Raw genomic sequence first — 21,462 nt, 5'->3', positions numbered from 1 at the left:
TCCTCATCCAAATGAATCTCAGCTGAACTGCTGCTCCAAAGCCTAAAGGCTTAAGCAGCCAAATGCTTCTAGTTTCTGGTCTTCACGTCTTATATACCTTTCTGCTTTCTGCCATCACTCCTTGGGATTTAAGGCTCACTTTCTTGTATTAAAGATGTGAGTCACCATGCCTGGCTATTTCCAATGTGACCTCCAACTCACAGAGATCCCACTGGCTCTGCCAGTGAGTGCGGGAATTAAAGGCATGTGCTACCACTGCCTATTCTCTTGATTAATATTGTGGCCGTCCTGTTCTCTGACCCCAGATAAGTTTATTAGCATGGAGAATATTTCGGGGAACACAATACCACCACAGAATGCATGTGATGTGAAACTTTCTTGCCACCTTCAGTTGTTCTAAGGTCAGGCTTTGAATATCCTCTAGTGTCTGATCTCAGCTTCTGCTGGGAGACTGTTAGTGCATTCAGTCTGGAGATGAAGGCTGCTCTGTGAAAGTCTCCTCTGGCTGGCCCCTCCCCTGCCATCTCCCTCACTCTCTCCAGGTCTTTCCAATTTTCAATCTTTTTCTCTGCTTTTTGAAATGGAGTCTCACTATGGAGTCTCGGCTGGCCTGGAATTCAGTATGTACACCACGTTGGCATCAGACTCACAGAGGTCGGCCTGTTCCAGCCTTTGGAATGGAAAGGCATTTGCCACCACGTCCAGCATATTCTCACTCTTTTTTTTCTTATTTAGTTATTTTTCTCTCATGTCTTACATCCTGAGTACAGTTTCTCCTCCTCCCTCCTCTCCTCCCAGTTACCTCCCCACCCATCTACTCTCACCCAGACCCACTTCTCCTCTGCTCCCCTTCAGAAAGGACAGACATCCCAGAGATATCAACAAAATATGGCATATCAAGTTACAAGACCAGGCACATTCCCCTCATATCAAGGCTGAAGGAGGCAACCCAATAGGAGGAAAGGGGTCCCAAATGCAGGCCAAAGAGTCAGAAACAGCCTCTGTTCCCACTGTTAGTTGTCTACAAGAACACCAAGCTACACGACCGTAACATATGTGCAGATAACCCACTTCTGATCCATGCAGGCTCCCTGGTTGTCGGTTTAGTCTCTGTGAGCCCCTGTAAGCCCAGGTTAGTCGATTCTGGGGGCCATTTTCTTGTGATGTCCTTGACACCCCTGATTCCTACACTCCTTCCTCCTCCTCTTCAGCAGGATTCCTGAGCTCTGCGCAATGTTTGGCTGCGCATTTGCCCCCATCAGTCGCTGGGTGAAGCCTCTCTGGTGATGGTGATGATAATGCTAGGCTTCAGTCTAGGAGCTTAGCAGCCATTTCATTGACTTGTTTTGGTAATGCAGGTCATGTACGTTTCTATCCTAGGTCTCTGGGCTATCCTGCCTGTGGTTCCTGGTCCTCTAGGCAGTGTCAGGTGTACACTCCTTCATGTGGCATGGGTCTCAAGTTGGACCGTAGGTTGGCCACTCCCAGAAGTTCTGCCCCACGTTTACCCCAGCACATCTTGCAGGCTGGGCACAATTTAGGTCAAAGGCTTTTTGGCTGGGTTAGTGTCCCAATCCCTCCACTGGAAGCCTTTCCTGCTCACAGAAGATGGTTGGTTCAGACTCTGTATCCCACATTCCTAGGACTCTTTGATAGTTATATGGTGGCTGCTATTGGTGGAGGTGGTGGTGCCACTGATTACCACATGGATCCTAACACTCTTCCCCCTGATCATCCTAGTAGATTCCTGAGAATTTGTTTCCACTGCACTAGGTTTCTATCTCAGCCCTGATGGATATTACGGGGGTGGTAATAGTCCACTTCCTCCTGTTTTTCCTCTTAGGTCAATCTTTGATCTGTCCACATTAACCACAGGGGCTAATGGCCACTGATGACTAATATTTAGGGCACGGCCTCTCACCAGCAGGACAGAACCACCAGAAGAATCTTCTCTTAACTGGTGTGAGGTTGGATCCGGGGAAGGCAGTGGGTGACACACAGCCCAGTGTGTCAGTGTAGCAGGTAGGATAGGACACAGCAACACAGTGGGGTCAACAAGTGTTTAGAGCTAGATTAGAGTGTGGAGAGATACAGGCTGCCCAGGGACTCAGTTTCCCCACACTCACTGCCACACTTTCTCTTGACAGGTCTGCGTGACTAGTATCCACAAACAACAAGGAGTGCTGAATCACACCATCTTTTTCACCTTCCACTCACTGAAGTGCCCCATGGGCTACACCCCTCTTGTAGGCCATGTTGTCAACGTGGTGGTAGTGCAGAGCATCCGGCCCAACTACAACTGGAGAGCAATCTCCATGATGCCAGTGAACAAGCTGTAAAGGCGAGGGCCCTGAGAATCCCTCTTCCAGTTACTCCCACAAGAAGCAGAGGGCCTCAGTTAATACACATGCTTATGTTATGGCCTCTCTACTGCTTAGATCTATCTCCAGGGAGCATGAGCTCACTGTGGGCAGGGCTTTATCCATTGGAACACACGCTCAAGCTGCGTCTTGATGGCAGCAATATCAGCATATGTCCTGAGCTCAAGTCCCTGACTTCTGAGAGCAGCAGTGGACCGTCTGCTGCCCCTGGGGCTGGTTTGTCCAGTAAGGAACGTGTAGGGCAAAGCATTTGACTGCAAGCACCACGGCCAGATGCTGCATGGGTTTAATCTGGAGTCTCCTTGTGGGGTGTGTGTTGTTCATTTGCCCACTGCCTTTTTAATCCGCTACACCTGCTCAGTTGGCTACATTTATTGTTTGTCTGTGGCCAGTCTTCCCACGCTAGACTGTAAGTGTTCTAATCATAGCAAACTCTCCAAGGGCAGTTCAGAAGGACAGACTTTACATTATTAATTTCATTCATTCATTCATTCATTCATTCATTCATTCAATGAATGAATGTTAAGAGCAACAATAGTGTTTGCCAATGGTTAACTGACCATCCAGTCCCCAGGAATAGAATTGTTCAGCATCCCGTTAGTACATAGTGGACTCTTCACACACACACACACACACACACACACACACACACACACACAAATACCGGTCTGGCCCCTAGGTTTGTGGGACCCTGTCATCCTGCCGAGTGGGTAGGACATCAGGGACCTGGTGGGATGATTGGGACTGAGGTAGTAGAGCTCAGGGACTGGGGTGTATGCTACTGCTGGCAGATGGCACAGGACCCACCACCAGGGCTGCTGGGACTTCTGTTCTTATCAAGGTGCTCTGACCCCTAGGGAGGTCTTGCTGACAATCAGTGACTGTCACCTGAACCCCTACATCCAGGCTGGACATAACTCTGGGTCCCCCAGGACGCCTCCTATTTGGGAAATGACAGACCCTCTTTCCGCATCCATTTCTTCACTGGCTTCCCCAGGGCCTCTGGCCTTTCTCACCCATGACACCCATTCTTCCATCCACCCAGGCTTCAACCTTTGTCCCCAGCCTCAGGGCTTCTTCTGCATCCTCCAGCTGTGTTCCCCAGGAGCCTATCCTCCTCTTGACTCCTTGCCCTCCTATGTGACCTCCTAACCCTATCTACAGCATCATTCCCTGAACTTCCTGCCCTACTTGGTACTCTACTGCCCTGCTGTTCTCCAGCCATTGTCCCCACCCACACACTGCCATTGTCATCCCCTAGGCTCCTCCATGATTCCCCCCACCCCCACATCCTCCTGCCCTGCCATGCCTACACCGCATGCACTCCTGCACTCCGGCCCTCCCTTGACAGCCTAACTTTCTAAGCCTTCTGACAACTTCTCCCAGCTTCCTGCTCTCCCTCAAAACCTTCCCCCTTCCAGCATAGCCCCATCCTATGAGTCTCCTGCCCTCCCCCATGCAAACCCTGCATTCCTCCTAGGCCTACAATCCTCTCCATTCCCCTAGAACATCCTGAAGCGTCCTACACTCACTATGAACCTGCTTCCAAGCCCCTTCCTGTCCCTTTAAATGCTGGCCCCTTTCCCAGTGTCTTGGGCTCCTCCTGAGCCTTAAAGCCTGCCCTATATTCTGCAAACCCCAGTGCCTAGTTTCATGATAAACACCCTGCTAGAGTCTTCCCAGACTGATTCCTAGCTCCCTACTTCCTTACCCTCCCTTGAACAGCATTCATAATCCTCAGACTCCTAACATCTAGCTCCAACAACTCTCCTGAACCCAGCTTCCATCCCTCCCTAGGCCTTCTGCCCTCCTGTAGAAACATGTCCTTCCTCCCCCACCGATCCACATGACCCCCTTTGCCTCTCTCCAACTTTCTTTCCTTCCCCAGGCAGCACCATTTTTTGAGACTCCTGTCCTACTCTGAGATCATCTGTACTCTCATGCTCACATCATACCCCGAGGCTTCTGCTCTCCTTAGTCAACTTCCGGCCTCCTCCACAGGCTCCTGTCCTACCAGAGTCCTCTGCCCTCTGCCAGACACTGGCTTTTTACAGGAAACTTCTGCCTGTCAGTTGCACCCAGGACAAGGCTCCCAACTCCAGTCCTTCCCAGGCTCCTCCACCCAAGCCCTCTGAGACTCATCTGTCTGCTCCCCCCTCACCCCACTGTCCTTTCACTTCCTGTGTGCCTTTGGCTCTCTGGACTCATGCTAATCCTCCTGCCCCCTCCCCAAAGCCCCTCACTTTCGGGAGCCCTCAGTCTTCATCCTCAGCCTTCTAACTTTGTAGTCTAGATCCTGTGGGCCTCTACAGACTTCTGCTGTTCACTAGTCTAACATCCCCTTGAACCTTGTGACTACCACCTCAGAGCCCTCTGCCTTTCCCAGAATTCTGTCATTCTCAGCCTCCAGCTGTCCTACCTAGACTTATGTCCTCCCATTCTATCAAGAATGCCCGAACCTCCTGAGGGCCCATCTAGCCAAAAACAGTAGGCTTGCTTGCTCCCACAGCCTCCAGCCCCACACCTAGTCCTCACAAGAGATTTGCCCTCCAACTGAGCCTCTCGCCCAAATCTGCCCTCCCAGACTCCCTGCCTCTTCTCCAGCCTTCTGTGTTCCCTCTCAGCCTCTTGACTTCCACCAGCCTCCTAACCTATCCTACCCACTCTGGCATTCCTCCTTAGGCTTTCCAAAGCTTCCTGAAACTTCCTGCCCTCCACACCACCTCTACCCTTCCCAGTGAGCCTCTTCCCACCCTCCTCCACCCTCTAGTATCCAGTGCTCCAAGTGAGTTTCCTTCAGACTTTATGTTCTAACCATTTTGAGAATAGAGGCTTTGCAAGGTCCCTGCCCAGAGTTCCAGCTTGTCATGGTCCAGGCTCCTACAGCCTCCTGAAACTCCTGTTGTCAGCCCACCCTCTTAACCAGCCCATCCCCCACTCTGGTGATCTTCTGGATTCCTCCCCTCCCCAGCCTGCTGTCTCCTTTGTTTTCATGCTGCCCTGGTCTCCAGGCTTCTGCCCCCACTGGACACCCAGCATTCCCAAGGCTGCTGCCTCAGTCACCAGTACTCTCCTACACATTGTCCTTTGGCAAGCTCCCCATGAGCAGCAGCCTGTTTCCTCCTCAAGGTACACATCTCCCTCAAGATCCTCAGGAGGCTTCTTACTCATCCAGCTCATTACCTCATCCACACCTTTGTTCTGTTTGTCACATCCTCTTCTATCTGAACTTTCCACCCGACTACGTGAAAGGCAGTTTGGCCTGTGTGAATGTCCTGACAACAAAGTGAAGGGGCACAGTGGCGCTCCTGGCTGGCTGGGGCGGAAGAGAGTGCTGGATGCCATCACAAAAGAATCAGGAGCCATGGTTGCCTTTTTAGAGCTATGTTAGGAGGAGGGAGAGGGAGAGGGAGAGGGAGAGGGAGAGGGAGAGGGAGAGGGAGAGGGAGAGGGAGAGGGAGAGGACAGAGAGAATATGTCTGCTTTTCAGGCTGGGATGCTGTCGCAGGATGATGACATAATAAGGACAGAATCCTTACACAAATGCTTGCCTGGCCCTAGGGGAGACCAGAAGAAGGCAGAAGGGCTGCTCCCCAGGACTTTGAAGAGGGCGTTGAGCTGCACCTGGGTCCTATAGAGCAGACAAGTTTTCCTAAGTGCTGAGGCATTTTTCTGGTCCCAGGTTTCCCCTGACTGTCAGAAGTTTTGACACTACTCTGCAGCCTTCTTTTTTCCCAGGCTCCTACCTTTCCATGGGCCTTTGGCCCTCCCTCCCCGTGGTCTTCATTTCAGCCATGTCTTCACTTCCTCATTTCCTCCCCAGCCTCCCGCAAACATCCTCCACCTCCTCGACTTTCCTTATGCCTCCTGCTGAACTACACATGTTCTTGTCCTCCATTCCAGCCTTCTCTCCTCTCCTACAGTCCTACCATTCATCGAAGCCACTTCCAACTCCCTGGGCCTACCTGGCTGTGCTTAGCTTTCTGGCTCTGAAGCAAAGCATCTGACTCCTCCCACCCCAGCTGGCTATGATGCCCTGTTGACCTAATGCAACCCTAATCCTGCCTTCTCCTAGACTCTGGCCAAACTTGAGAACTCCCCTGGCCCCCTTCTTTGGGAACCCCTTGATCCTCCTCTCTGCTGCTGCCCTGTACTGGTAAACTGCTAAACATGTGGCCCTTTGTAGTGGGTAGCCATTCCAGCCATGGCCTGGAAGTTCCACCCCCATTGAGGCTTCGGTAATGGTCACGCCTACAAGATGGGGCTGAGGGAGGACGCTGAAGACCCAGGATCGAGAGGAGAGGTTTGTCTTGGTTCCAGGACCCTGGAGGTAGACCCAGCAGAGTTTCCAGAGAAGACTGCCAGACTGCGCCATCCCTTTCCCAGACCCTGCAACCTATCCCTTCATTTGTAAGCTACCCCACAAATAAACCTCCCTTTTCACTACGTGGAATGGCGGAGTGGCCTTAATAATTTCACCAATATGCCTTCTCTGCAGCCCCCTTCCCTTAGCCTACTCTCCCATGGCCTTCTCTTCTGCATAGCCTCTACCCTCTTCCTGCTCTGCTCCTTCCCATCTATGTCATCCTGAGCCTCATGCCTTACCATTTGCCCCCTGCTGAGTGTCCTGCCCTCAAGGGCAGCACTATGCCCTCTGAACTTGTACCCAGGCTTTGGAGTTCCTGTCAAAGCCTGCTCTTCCACACAGACTCCTAAGCTCTTAAACACTTGTCCTCCACTGCAGGGACCTCTGCTCGTCCAGTCTGCCTTTAGCCTAGTGCTATCTCCCTCAAAAGTCTGCCTTACTCTCTACTCCTGGGCACACCCTGGGTTCCTGTCCTGAGCAGAGCCTTGCCATCCTCCTGAGACTTCTCTCCTCCTTTATGGCCCCCCTAACAATCCTGATACCTAGACTTTGAACTTACAGGAGCCTCTGACCCAAGTCCTTTTTGTTTTCTTGTCTCCTCCTCTCCAGTCATTGTTCTCTTGCCCTGAGCCTCCCACCTTTCAACCCAGAAGTTGGCCTTCACTTAGTCAGCTACATTGTCTCAAGTCAACTGACCTCTTCCCATCTTCCATATGCCTGCGTAGTCTCAACTGGATCCTCCCTGCCTTGTACCCGGATTCCTAAGCCTCTGGGACTGCTTTGAGAACCCAGAGTCCTATTCTCCCCCAGAAACTTCCTTTTCCTTCCTCTACTCTCCTCTTTCTTTTTCCTCCTCCCTCATTTGGCTCTTCTCTTCCTACTTTACCTTTCCCCATCTTCTTCTTCTTCTTCTTTTTCTCTTCTTCCCTCTATCATTCTTCAGCTTCTTCCCTTCTCTTCTCCTTTATCTTCATTTTTCATCTCATTCCCCCCATTTCCACTTCCCTCCACTCACAACTTCCTCTTCTTTCTTCCCTCCTGCCCCGCATCCCTCTTTCATCTTCCCCTCCTGTTCTAGCTTCCTCTTCTTCCGTTCTCCCTCTTCCTCCCTCCTCTCCCCTCATCCCTCCTCCTCCTTCCTCTCATCATCCCTCTTTCTCCTTCCGCTCATCATCCCTCTTCCTCCTTCCTCTCATCATCCCTCTTCCTCCTTCCTCTCATCATCCCTCTTCCTCCTTCCTCTCATCATCCCTCTTCCTCCTTCCTCTCATCATCCCTCTTCCTCCTTCCTCTCATCATCCCTCTTCCTCCTTCCTCTCATCATCCCTCCTCCTCCTTCCTCTCATCATCCCTCCTCCTCCTTCCTCTCATCATCCCTCTTCCTCCCTCCTCTCCCCTCATCCCTCCTCCTCCTTCCTCTCATCATCCCTCTTTCTCCTTCCTCTCATCATCCCTCTTCCTCCTTCCTCTCATCATCCCTCTTCCTCCTTCCTCTCATCATCCCTCTTCCTCCTTCCTCTCATCATCCCTCTTCCTCCTTCCTCTCATCATCCCTCCTCCTCCTTCCTCTCATCATCCCTCTTCCTCCTTCCTCTCATCATCCCTCTTCCTCCTTCCTCTCATCATCCCTCTTCCTCCTTCCTCTCATCATCCCTCCTCCTCCTTCCTCTCATCATCCCTCTTCCTCCTTCCTCTCATCATCCCTCCTCCTCCTTCCTCTCATCATCCCTCCTCCTCCTTCCTCTCATCATCCCTCTTCCTCCCTCCTCTCCCCTCATCCCTCCTCCTCCTTCCTCTCATCATCCCTCTTTCTCCTTCCTCTCATCATCCCTCTTCCTCCTTCCTCTCATCATCCCTCTTCCTCCTTCCTCTCATCATCCCTCTTCCTCCTTCCTCTCATCATCCCTCTTCCTCCTTCCTCTCATCATCCCTCCTCCTCCTTCCTCTCATCATCCCTCTTCCTCCTTCCTCTCATCATCCCTCCTCCTCCTTCCTCTCATCATCCCTCTTCCTCCTTCCTCTCATCATCCCTCCTCCTCCTTCCTCTCATCATCCCTCTTCCTCCTTCCTCTCATCATCCCTCCTCCTCCTTCCTCTCATCATCCCTCCTCCTCCTTCCTCTCATCATCCCTCTTCCTCCCTCCTCTCCCCTCATCCCTCCTCCTCCTTCCTCTCATCATCCCTCTTCCTCCTTCCTCTCATCATCCCTCTTCCTCCTTCCTCTCATCATCCCTCTTCCTCCTTCCTCTCATCATCCCTCTTCCTCCTTCCTCTCATCATCCCTCTTCCTCCTTCCTCTCATCATCCCTCCTCCTCCTTCCTCTCATCATCCCTCTTCCTCCTTCCTCTCATCATCCCTCTTCCTCCTTCCTCTCATCATCCCTCTTCCTCCTTCCTCTCATCATCCCTCTTCCTCCTTCCTCTCATCATCCCTCTTCCTCCTTCCTCTCATCATCCCTCTTTCCTCCTGTTCCCTCATCATCCCTCTTCCTCCTTCCTCTCATCATCCCTCTTCCTCCTTCCTCTCATCATCCCTCTTTCCTCCTGTTCCCTCATCATCCCCTCTCTCCTCTTCTCTCCCCTTTCCTCCTCCTCCCTCTTTTATCCTCTCTCCTCTTTCCTTTTCTCTCCTCTTCCATCCTCTTCCCTATCCCTCATTTTCCCTCTTCTCTCCCCTTTCCTCCTCCTCCCTCTTATTCCTTCATCTTCCCTCTGCCTCCTCCCCATTCCCTCTTCCCTTCTACCTCCTCTTCATCCTCTATCCTCTTCACTCTCCCCGCCTTTCTTTTCCTCCCTCCTACCTTGTCTTTCCCCTTCTCTCTTATCACCTCTTTGCTTCTCTCTTCCATCCATGGTCCTTAATCCTCTTCCTCCTTCCCTCCCCTACATCTTCCCTGCAGCCTCCTCTTCCATCCTCTACCATCTTCCCCCATCTTCCTGCCTCATCCTTCCTCTTCCCTCTTCAGCCCCTTGCCTCTTCTGTCCTCTTCCCTCCTCTTCTCTGCTCCCTCCTCCTGTCTTTTCCTCTTTTCTCTCTTCCCACCCTTCCCTCTTCCCTTTTCTTTTCCCACTTCCTCCTTCTTCCTAGCCCCCCTTCTCTCTTCCTTCCTGCGTGCTCTCCCCTCCTCTTGTGTTTCCTTCCTCCCTCTTCCTCCTGTTGTCCCCTTCTCTCTTCCTTGCTCCTGTTCCCTCGTGTCTCTTCTCTCCGAACTCACTTCCCTCTTACCTCCTATTCTGATTGCCTTCCTTTCCCTCTTTCCTCCTCTTTCTTCATCCCTCCCCTTCCCCACTCTTCCTCTCTTGCCCCTTGTCTTCCTTCCTTCCTTCCTTCCCACTCTCCTCTCCTCCCTCCCCTTCCCCTCAGTCCTCTCCGCTCTTCTGCTCTTCTGTCCTCTTCCCTTTGCCGTCCTCTCCCCTCCTCACCCCACTTCTCACTTCTCTCCTCTTCCTCCTTCCCTCTTCCCTCTGAAATCTTCCCCTTTACCACTTCACCCCTCCTCCTTCCTTTTCCTCCTCCCTCTCCCCTCCTCCTCCATCTTGTCCTGTCTGGCCTAGTCCCACCTTTCCTGTCCTGGGCGCCCTTACCTCCTGTCTTTCTTTCCATGTAAGTCCTCCCCCTCTTGCACTTCCCTCCTCTTCTCTCTCCCCACTTCCTTCTTAACCCTTTCCCCTTCCTCCCTCTTTCTGATCATCTGCTCTTTTCCTCCTCTCCCCTCCACACTCCTCTTTCCTCAGATCGATTCTTCCCTCCTTGCTCTGCTTCCTTTCCACCCCAGTCCCTCCAACTCCTTCCCCTTCCCTCTTTTCGTCCTTTCCTGACGCCCTTCTCTTCCCTCCTCCTTCTTCCCTCCTCTCTCTTTTCTCCTCTCTCCTCTTCTCTTGTCCTGCTCTACATCATGCTGGAGTCTCCAGTCTCGTTTCACAGCACCCCGGAGTCTCCTGTCCTGCTCAAGAGCACCTCGTAGTCTCCTGTTCTGTTCTAGAGCACCCCAGAGCTGGCTATCTTCCTTGACAGCACCCCAGAGTCTCCTGTCCTGCTCTACAACACCCCAGATTATCTTGTCCTGCTCTATAGCACCTCGGAGCCCCCTATCTTGCTTCATAGAACCAATGAGTCTTCTGTGCTGGTCTACAGCACCCCAGAGTCCTCTATCCTGGTCGACTGTTCTAGAGCACCCCAGAGTCTTCTGTCCTGCACTACAGCATGCCAGAGTCTGCTGTCTTGCTCTAAAGCATCCCAGAGTTCCCTGTCCTGCTCTACAGTACCCCAGAGTCCCCTGACCTTCTCTACAGCACCCCAAAGCCTCTTGTGCTGCTGAAAAGTACCCCAGAGTCTCTTGTCCTGTTCTACAGCACACCAGAGCTCCCTGTCCTCTACAGTACTCTGGAGTCCTTGTCCTGCTCTAAATTACTCTTGAGGCCCCTGTCCTGCTCTACAGCACCCCTCAGCCTTCTATGATGCTGTACAGAACTCCAGAATCTCCTATAATACTCTACAGAACCCAGAGTCTGATGTTCTGCTTTATAGCACCTCAGAGACTTCTGTCCTGTCTACAGCACCCCAGAGATCTCTTCCTGCTCTACACACCCGAGACACTTCTGTCCTCCTCTAGAGCACCCCAGAGTCTGCTGTCCTTTTCTACTGTACCCCAGAATCTCTAGGCTCCATCTATACCACCCCAATTCTCCTGTCCTGCTATACATCACCTGTGAGCACACTGTCCTGCTTACTGTACCCTGGAGTCTCCTGGACTGCTCTATAACACCCCAGTCTCCTGTACTGTTGCACAGCACCACAGAGTCCCCTACTCCGCTTGACAGCACCCCAGAATCTACTGTCCTGCTATAGAGCACCACAGAGCCCATTTTTCCTTCTTGACAGCACCCTAGAGCCCCTATTCTACTTTAAAACCACCCAGGGTCTCCTGTCCTGCTCTACAGCACCCCAGATCTCCCCATCTTGCTTCATAGCACTCCAGAGCTCACTATCCTGATCTACAGCACCACAGAGACCCTGTCCATCCAAAAGTCTCCTGTCTTGCTCTACAGAACCCTAGACACTTCTGTTCTGCTCTACAGCACCCCAGAGACACCTGTCCTCCTCTACATCACCCAAAAGTCTCCTGTCCTGCTCTACAGAACCCTAGACACTTCTGTTCTGCTCTACAGCACCCCAGAGACACCTGTCCTCCTCTACATCACCCAAAAGTCTCCTGTCCTGCTTTACGGTATCCCAAAGTCTTCCGGCCTGGTATACATCACTTGTGAGCCCACTACCCTGCTCTACAACACCCCAGAGTCTCCTTTCCTGCTTTACAGCACCATGGAGTCTCCAGTCCTGCCTCACAGCAGTCTAGAGTCTTCTATAATGTTCTAGAGCACCCCAGAATCTTTTGTACTGCTCCACAGCACCTCAGAATCTCCTGCCCAGCTACACAGCTCCAAAAAGACTCCTGTTCTGCTTGACAGCACCACGGAGTCTCCTGGCCTGCTCTAGAGCACCTCAGAGCCCCTATCCATCTCTACAGCACCCCAGAGTATCCGGTCATCCTCTCCAGCATCCAGAGTTTCCTGTCCTCCTCTACAACACCCCAGAGTCTCCTGTCCTGCTCTACAGCACCCCAGAGTGTCTTGTCCTCCTCTACAGAATCCCAGAGTCTCCAGTTTCTCTCTACAGCACCCCTAGTCTCCTGTCCTTCTCTCCATCACCTGTGAGTCTCCAGTCCTGCTCTACAACACCCCCAGAGTCTTCTGTCCTGCTCTACAGTATCCCAGAGTCTCCTGTCCTGTCTCTACATCATCCGTGAGCCCCCTGTCCTCCTCTACAATACCCCAGAGTCTCATGTCCTGTTTAGAGCACCCTGGAGTCTCCATTCCTGCTTCACAGCAGTCTAGAGTATTCTGTTCTGTTCTACAGTGCCCCAGAGTCTCCTGTCCTACTTCAGAGCAACACAGAGTCTCCTGTCCTGCTCTAGAGCACTTCAGAGCACCCTATCCTGCTGGACAGCACCCCAGCATCTCCTGTCCTGCTCTACAGCACCCTGGAGTCTCCTGTCCTGTTCTACAGCACCCCGGAGCCCCCTGTCCTGCTCCACACGACCCTGAAGTCTCCTGTCCTACTCTAAAACACCCCAGAGCCCCCTGTCCTGCTCTACAGCACCCCAGAATCTCCTGTCCTGCTCTACAGCACCCCAGAGCCCCCTGTCCTGCTCTACAGCACCCCATAATCTGTCCTGCTCTACAGCACCCCATAGTCTCCTCTCCTGTTCTACAGCACCCCAGAATCTCCTGTCCTATTCTATAGCACCCAGAGCCCCCTGTCCTGCTCTACAGCCCCCCTGAGCCATCTGTCCTGCTCTACAGCACCCCAGAATCTCCTGTCCTGCTCTCCAGCACCCCCAGAGTCTCCTGTCTTGCTCTCCAGCACCCCAGAGTCTCCTCTCCTGCTCTACAGCACCCCAGAATCTCCTGCCCTGCTCTCCAGCACCCCAGAGTATCCTGTCCTGCTCTACAGCACCCCAGAGTATCCTGTCCTGCTCTACAGCACCCCTAGAATCTGTCCTGCTCTACAGCACCCCATTATCTCCTCTCCTGCTCTACAGTACCCCAGAATCTCCTGTCCTATTCTACAGCACCCAGAGCCCGCTGTCCTACTCTACAGCACCCCTGAGCCCCTGTCCTGCTCTATAGCACCCCAGAATCTCCTGTCCTGCTCTACAGCACCCCCAGAGTCTCCTGTCCTGCTCTACAGCACCCCAGAGTCTCCTATCCTGCTCTACACCACCCTGAAGTCTCCTGTCCTACTCTCCAGCGCCCCTGAGCCCCCTGTCCTGCTTTAGTCTTCCATCTTCCCAGAAAAACTTCCTGACTTTCTCTAGTCTCCCACAATACACTTGAGCTTTATGTTCCCTTTCCTGGCCTCCTGACTGTTTCTTTCCCAGCCCTCACAGGGGAGTGAGTCTCTTACAGCCTTGCTATCTGACCTCTCCCAGCCCCTCTCCACTGTCCTCTTGCTAAGGCCCACCTCACCTCAGCCCTAGTGTTTCTGGCTTCTCTGGTGACCCCTCAGAATGGAGCTCTGACAGAACCGAGATAAAGCCATGAGAGAAAAGCAGGCATGCAGCTCCAGCATGTGGTGGGTGCTCTGTCTCCTCAGGAGTCCCTCGCAAGCTGCTGGCCAAAAGACAGCGAGGGCTTTACCGCCTGCTACTGCAGATGGGTCTGTGGGCATCACAGAGTGGCCCGCAGAGCGCTGTTTCATTTCACCTCACTCTCCAGGTTCAACTTGAATTAAACACATTGAGTCCGGACCCTGGAATGAAAGAGAACCTTTGCTTCATCTTCTTTCTCTGAATACTGAACAGGATAACTGCCACCTTCAGGGCCTGGCTCGACTGTCGCCCACTTGGTGGAGGGGAGCAGAGGGTGGTGGTCCTGTCAAGGACAGTCTAGAAGGAAGCTCTGAAGCTGCACTTTCCCTGCTCAGCTCTGGATGACCCTCTGGGCTTAGAGCTTGCTGTCCCGTACCCCACCCACTTCCCCACCCAGGTACGGTATGGCACCCAAGAAAAACAGGAGGCGTCCAGGCAGTATTTGGTGTACTGAACTCGAGGATTTTCTTTTAACTTTGGGGGACAACAACAAGAGACAACATCAGGGACTGCATCTCTGACCAGACAACACTGGCAGTGCAGAGTTCATGACACATGGAAATGCACGCTCATCCAGGTCAAGTCTCCAAACTGATTGAAGCTCCGCTGCCTGCAATGCGGACTGCAAGGAAATCAAGTGCATCACCACCCCATCACGCAGCAAGGGCACCATGGAGGAACAAAGGTAGCCCAGGGGGCGGGGAACGCAGAAGCTCAGACTACTCAGGGCCAGAATGGGACACCAACACAAAGCTGAGTCCTCCTTCTATCCCCGTGTTCTGACTGACACCACTGGGCCCAGAATCCAGTCCAATGCCAGTGCCTCTGACCTCACACCATAGTCCATGCCTGAGCATGAGCAGGGAGGGGCTTCTCTGGACTGGGAGGTCTAAGAAGGCAGGGCTTCAGACTCCATACCCATTTCTCCAAGTAGTCCTGATCACTCGTGTACAAAGGAAACAGGGGATTGATTCCCAGGATCTCTTGTTGCTACCCAACAGCTCTATCTCCATCACACATGTTTACACACAGGCATGCACACATGCATTCAAACATACATATATAGCCTACTCAGTGAGACTTGGCAGAAGGAAGCCATCGGGTCCTGGGCTATGGCAACCAGCAGAGAACATGTGGCAGCCACCTTTCAGCTTGTGTCCTTCAGCTGAGACAGATCTTCATTTGGGTCTCTGACTCCAAGTAGGCAGAAGGGTCACTATCCCTGGGGCTGGCTGGCATGCTGAAGGTTTCCATATCAGGAATGGAATGCGCAGACCTTGAGATACCAGCATCAGAAAAGCTGGGGGAATGTTGGATAGTAGTAAAAGTATCCCTTGGGCTGTCCTTGGGCATTTGGAGACTCTAGCCTATGCAGGGCCTCCTGGACAGACTTTCCTCACCCTATCTGGAGGAGATTTTTCCCATGTGATGCTAGGGATGGGGCTGCAAGCCTGGGAACAGAGAAACAGGGCCATACAAACCATGGGTTTCAGCCCGTAGTTCTTCAACCTCCCATGAACCACATTTGCAGTCCACTACCACACAACTGCTCAGGAGCCCTTGGTCAAGCACCAGAGAGGAAGGGAGGACTAGACATTTCAGGAAGTTCTTGAACCTTCTTCTCTGTTCATGAACTCAACTATTGGCCTGTCTTCTAGACCACTCTAAAAAAAAAGGTAGATGCCCAGCTTCCCTACCCCATGGTCTCTCTTTCTCCCTAGGTCCCCTGGCAGCTCTCTACTTCCTCCCAACCCCAATGTCCTGCCAGGTCACAAAGACTGCAGAGGGGGTGGGGAAATGCAGGTCCAGGGAAGGCTGAGCTCCCCACTATTCTGTGTGTAACAAGGGCAAAACCCACGCCTTTCATTGAGCCCCACTGAGTTCATGAGGTGGGAGAAGACATCTCCCTCACAGTGTTGCTAGGAGGTATCAGTGCCCAAGGTACACTGGCATCTTTTCTATGGAAGGGCCAGAAGACCCGAGCCATGCCACACCTCTAGGCCTCTACCAGAAAGGCCTTTCCTCTTCTAGGTAGGCTCTTCACTCAGCTGCTCCTCGGGCTGCTACAGGAACAGCAGCAGGCATCTCTAGGTAGGGATCCATCTTGAAATGATCTCAGAAGTGGTGAGCCATCACCTAGAAGAGCAAGACCTGAAATAAAGAAGAGGGAGACTTCAGAGTTGGCCTCCTGCGCACTCTCCTTCTCTACCCTATTCTGACAGCAGCTGCCTGCTCCTGGAGTCCTTCTAACTCCCCAGATCCTGTGGTACACAGCTGCCAGGCTGCTCATGGCTGGTAGATGGGCTTCTGGGTCTGGAGAGTGCTGCAGGGAGCCTGGGCCGACAGGGAGGAATAGTTGCTGTTCTTTCCTGTCTGCAGATGCAGAGCCTGAGGAATGCCCCCAGACCGGGTTAGGGGAGAAAGAGGGAGGGCAGGAGGACAGGCAGAGGACAGACCCTGCACAGTCCCCAACAGTACAGGAGCAGTTTGGAGATGGGCTGTGCCGAGCTGCAGAGACTATCCTTGGGTCTCCAGCAAAGAAGGGGACAGACCTGAGGTTTGGTTCGGAAGAGAACTGTCCTTTTTATTATCTTTTATGCTTTTTACCACCCAACAGGTAAGGATCAATGGACAAATCTTTACTCCTCATGGGACCTTCCTGGTGGCTCACTGGCCCAGTCCTCCCCCATCAGGGTTCAGGTTACATCTCAGGAAGACTCTACAAAAAAAGGGACTTGAGGCCTGGAAGGTGGGTGGGAGGGGCTCCCTGTCTGTGTGTTGGTGATGAGCTGGCCCTCCAAGATGCCATGGCCACCCAGTACCCTATCATGGAACCACCAGCAGGGAACACGGGAGAGCCTTGCCTACCTTTTCAGTTTCCAAGCTTGGCTAAGTAGCAGGTGGGCCAGGGTGCTGGCATCTTCCAAAACCCTCTACCCTTCTGACCTCTCCAAACTTGTTCTACATTTCATCTGACTCTCCTGCTTTCACCCATCCTCTGGTCATCATCTCCACTCTTTGGACTTTCTTCTGCCTCTTCACATCTACCTTAACCACCTATCTTCCCACTGTCCTTATGCCTTCTCCCAGCTCTGTGACCTTTTGCTCATCACTGACTCAACCTTTAGTCTCCTGCCCCATTCCCTGATTCTCCTGTTTTCCCCTGGATGCCTGCAGTCCTTCTCAGCTTATCTTATCGGTCTCCTGCATTCCTCCACCTTATCTTCCTGCCCTGCTCCCAAGACTTCGGTCTTTCTCTAGCCTCTAACCATCTCATTTAACCACGTGATCTCACCAGCTATCAGCCCCAAGCCTCCTACCTTTCTTCTGAGGCATCTTACCCTGCTACCCAGTTTCCTGCTCCTTCCCAGCTGCCATCCTCCCCCCCTTCTGAGCCTGTTATCCTCATTCCTAACCTCTTGCCTTCTTGTATGTCTTCTCCTGATGTTTTTTACCCTCCCACGAACCTCAGATCTTCCTGTAGCCTGCTCCCCTCACCCTAAGCCTACTGCCTTCTCCCCAGACTTCTGTGCTTTTCCTGAGCCTCCCATCACTGTCTTCCCCAGACCCCCGCTTTGTATCTATGCTTATGTCTTCTTGTGGCAGTCTAAGAGCCTCTGGATCTCCAGCCTTCCTTTTAAAGCTTGTAACATCCCAGTTGTTGGATGGCAAAGGCAAGAGGATCATGTGTTTGATAGTAACCTGCAAAGGAACATGCCCTGTCCCCACCAAAAACAAAACAAAATAAAAAACTAAACAAACAAACAAACAAAACCCCCCAAAACCAAAAAAAAAAAACAAGGTCCAAGACAGAGCTCAAAGTTCTGGAAGCCAGCTGTTTGGGAACTGCAGAAGAAAAGCTGCTGACCTCGACCTGAGACACCCAGTGTGGAAAAATACACAACAGACCCTCACAGTTTAAAAAACAGCCTGTCTAAGGAAAACAGCTAATTCCCCCATTCTGCCCCAAGCAAATTCCCTTCCTCCTTCCCTCTCCCCAGCTTGAAACATGTAATCTTCATTCTTTTGAGCTCAGGTCACTGAGTGACTGGGTCCTGTGCCCCGATTATAGTCTGGCCAAAACTTGAGATACCACCTCCCTGGAATTCAATAAAGCTTCTCTAGGTGTTAAGATCAGCTAAGTTCTTGCAGGATGAGGTTCTCTAAGAGGAAAGTTTCCTTATAATTCAATATGAAGATAAGGAAATGGGCACCCACCTCATTTTCCCAAAAGCATAAGTACCTTGGCAGTAATCATTGAATTCTTTTTGATTTCTCATCTTTTTATTTTATTTTTTAAGATTTATTTTATTTTTATGATTTTATATGAATGAGTGTTTCACCTGCATGTAAGTCTGTGGACCACATGCCTGCATTGTCCACAGAGGCCAAAAGAGGGCATCAGAGTTCCTGATATACTGGAGTTAGAGCCATTTGTGAGTGTTGTGAGTGTAGATAGTGGGAATCAAACCTAGATCCTCAGGTAACCAACTAGCCATCTCTCCAGTCCTGAATTTTTATTTTAATGTTCTCGTATATTTAATATCTGTGTCTTCAACCAAGAGTGCTCTTGAACAAGTTTGTTGTTATTTATACTTTATGAACGTGGACCACAGTGAACTGCTTGGCAAGGGCTGGCAACTGGAAGTCCCTGAAGGGGAGGAAGTACACAGAGGTCTAATTTCTTATGTTATGTTATAATAAAATGGCATTTTTGGGTGTGTGACACTGTATTCATTTGGATGTGTTTAATTAGGTTTGGTCTTGTTTTTATCAATATCCCTTCAAGTGTTTAATGCATGTGTAATCTCACATGAGTTATTGGACTGACCACTTGAAGTTTTACAGTCACCATCCATGTCCCCTAACTGCTTTCTCCAGCCAAGACTGAGGCCAGTCTGGCTTTTAATTTTACCTGCTCATCTTCATTACATTCAGTTATGTTTGGCCTGGGCCTCCATGAAGTGCTTTTAGAAAATCTTTGTGCAAAGTTCATTTGCAAAAAGGAAACTAGTATTTATTTGAGTGTCTCTAATTTAACATTACGATTTTTCATTTGACACAGTTTCCTTGGCCGACTTGTGTTGTTTCTGCTCCCTAAATGCTATTGGAAGCAAATGTTGGGAGCTCATTTTAATTCGCAAATGTAGAATTTACTTAGCTGATCCTCACAACAGTGGGTGCTCTTAACCATCTGCCAGCAGTGGGCTTTTAAACTGAGGGTTTTTATTTTATGAAAGACTTGTATATTTACAACAATGTTATCCAATTAAACGTGATCCTAGATCTTTTAGGAGTTTGTGATTTAAAAAAAAGGAGTTGCTATCTTCAGTGCCCAACTAAAGAAAAAATAGTTGTAATAGGTTTTCTGCTTATTGTTTAATGAGAGTTATGAGCCCCAAATTGAAGTTTTAGCCCTTATACAAATAATTTCATAACTTTACCAAGAACTAAAGCAGTTTTATGTCCACAAATTCCTAGAAGTACTGGTCAGTGTTTAAAATTTCATTTCTCAAGTGAATTGCTTTCTGAAATTCATATTATGTAATCCACTTCTGTCCCAATTTTATAACTAAGTTTCCTTGAAAATAATGCTCACTTTTCAATTTAAAAGGAAGGAAACACACAGCTTTGCTCTCTTTGGAAGTGAATGACACCCATATCACATTTTCAGTTTTATTTATTTTAACTTTCTTTGCATGCTGGAATTCAAGCCTGGGGCCTTATATATGCTGGGTTTATGCTCTACCACCCAGATATAACTACAGTCCAGAGTTTTATTGTTGAAGCATGAGTGCATCTTTAATACATTGCTTTTGTTTCAATTTGCCTTTGGTGTCTGTTTCCAAGCGTTCTTGGACCTGTGTAGTTTCTGTATGCACAAACAATAAAAAGAAGTGTTCCAGACACGCCAGGAGGGGGATAGGGCTGAATAGGCTACTCTTCCCATATTACATCATATACTGTCCTCAGCACTCCCAGATGGCTGCTCATTAATGACTCAAATGCATGCATATAGGAATAAGAAATGGACAATGCCCATCTCTTTATATTCATATATTGTATGACATATATTGTGTGCCCAAGGGACAGAATTATAGGAAAACTCTTGCCTCTCTTTAAAATCCCAGAGAGGGCTGGAGAGATGGCTCAGAGGTTAAGAGTGCTGCTTGCTCTTCCAAAGGTCTTGAGTTCAATTCCCAGCAACCACATGGTGGCTCACAACCATCTGTAATGGGATCTGGTGCCCTCTTCTGGTCTGTGGGGATATGTGCAAACAGAACACTGTATAATAAATAAATAAATATTTAAAAAAAAAATAAGATAAAATAAAATCCCAGAGAGTAACCTGATACTTAGTCCCAGAAAAAAAACATACTTCTCATTTATGAATATGCAGATATTGTTTGCTTATTGGCCAGTATGCTGATCAATTAATTAATTCTTCTGTATATATGATGTGCACATATTTGTACACATGCACATATGTGTACATAGATGTGGATGCCAAAGGCTGATGGGTATTGTCCTTAATTACTCTTCACCTGATATTTTGAGGTGGTCTCTCACTGAACTTGGAGCTCATTATTTTGGCTAGACTGGTTGACTAGTAAGCCACAGGGATCCTTCTCTCTACACCTCCCTAGTGATAGGATGACAGGCACTCCTAGCTTTTTTTTTCTTTTTTGATTGTTTGAGACAGGGCTTTCTCTGTGTAGCCCTGGCTGACCTGGAACTCACTCTGTACGGCTCAGGCTGGCCTCAAACTCAGAGATCCACCTGCCTCTGCCTCCAGAGCTCTGACATTAAAGGTGTGTGCCACTACCGCCCAGCTAGCCTTTTTTTTTTTAATTTGATTGAGAATTTCATATACACATATAATAGATTTGGATCAAGTTCACTCCCAATCTGATCCCTCCAACTCTTCCTCTTCTCCCACCAGACCTGTTCTCTTTCAGTGTCATGTGTTCTTTTTAAGAAGACACACACAGTGTTCTTACACACAGTCCCCTTTAGTAATGCCAGCATGTGCATGGATGTAGAGCATGAGTAGCCTCTTGGGAGCTGCATTCCTCAAGAAAACTTACAGAAGCCATCAGCTGCCAATAGCTCATCATGTGGGTCGGGAAGCTCTGACCACCTCCCTCTCTCCATGCTGGAATCTTGTCTGGCTTGATTTTGTATACCTTGTGCATGTGGTCATAGCCACTGTTAGTTCATATGTGCAACTGCCCTGTTGTGTCTAGAAAGCATTGCTTCGTTGTAGTCATTCATCGTCCTTGGCTCTTACAGTCTTTCTGCCCCTCTTCCATGATGTTCCCTGAGCCTTAAGTGTAGGGGTTGCATTGCAGATGTACCAACTGTTCATCAATTCTCAGTCACTTATTCTCTGCATTTTGACCCAGTTACATATCTCTGTAGCAGCCTCTATCTGCTATAAAAAGAAGCTTCCTTGATGAGGGGTCTGAGCTACACTTAATCTGTGGGTATAAGGATAAGCATTTAGAATAGAGCTGTAAGCTATGTTGATTTAGGAAAACGACAATAGTAAGTTCTCTTTTAG

This window comes from Onychomys torridus, chromosome X (genome assembly GCF_903995425.1).
Source record: "Onychomys torridus chromosome X, mOncTor1.1, whole genome shotgun sequence".
Classification (NCBI taxonomy): domain Eukaryota; kingdom Metazoa; phylum Chordata; class Mammalia; order Rodentia; family Cricetidae; genus Onychomys; species Onychomys torridus.
Note: the sequence above shows the minus strand (reverse complement) of the source record.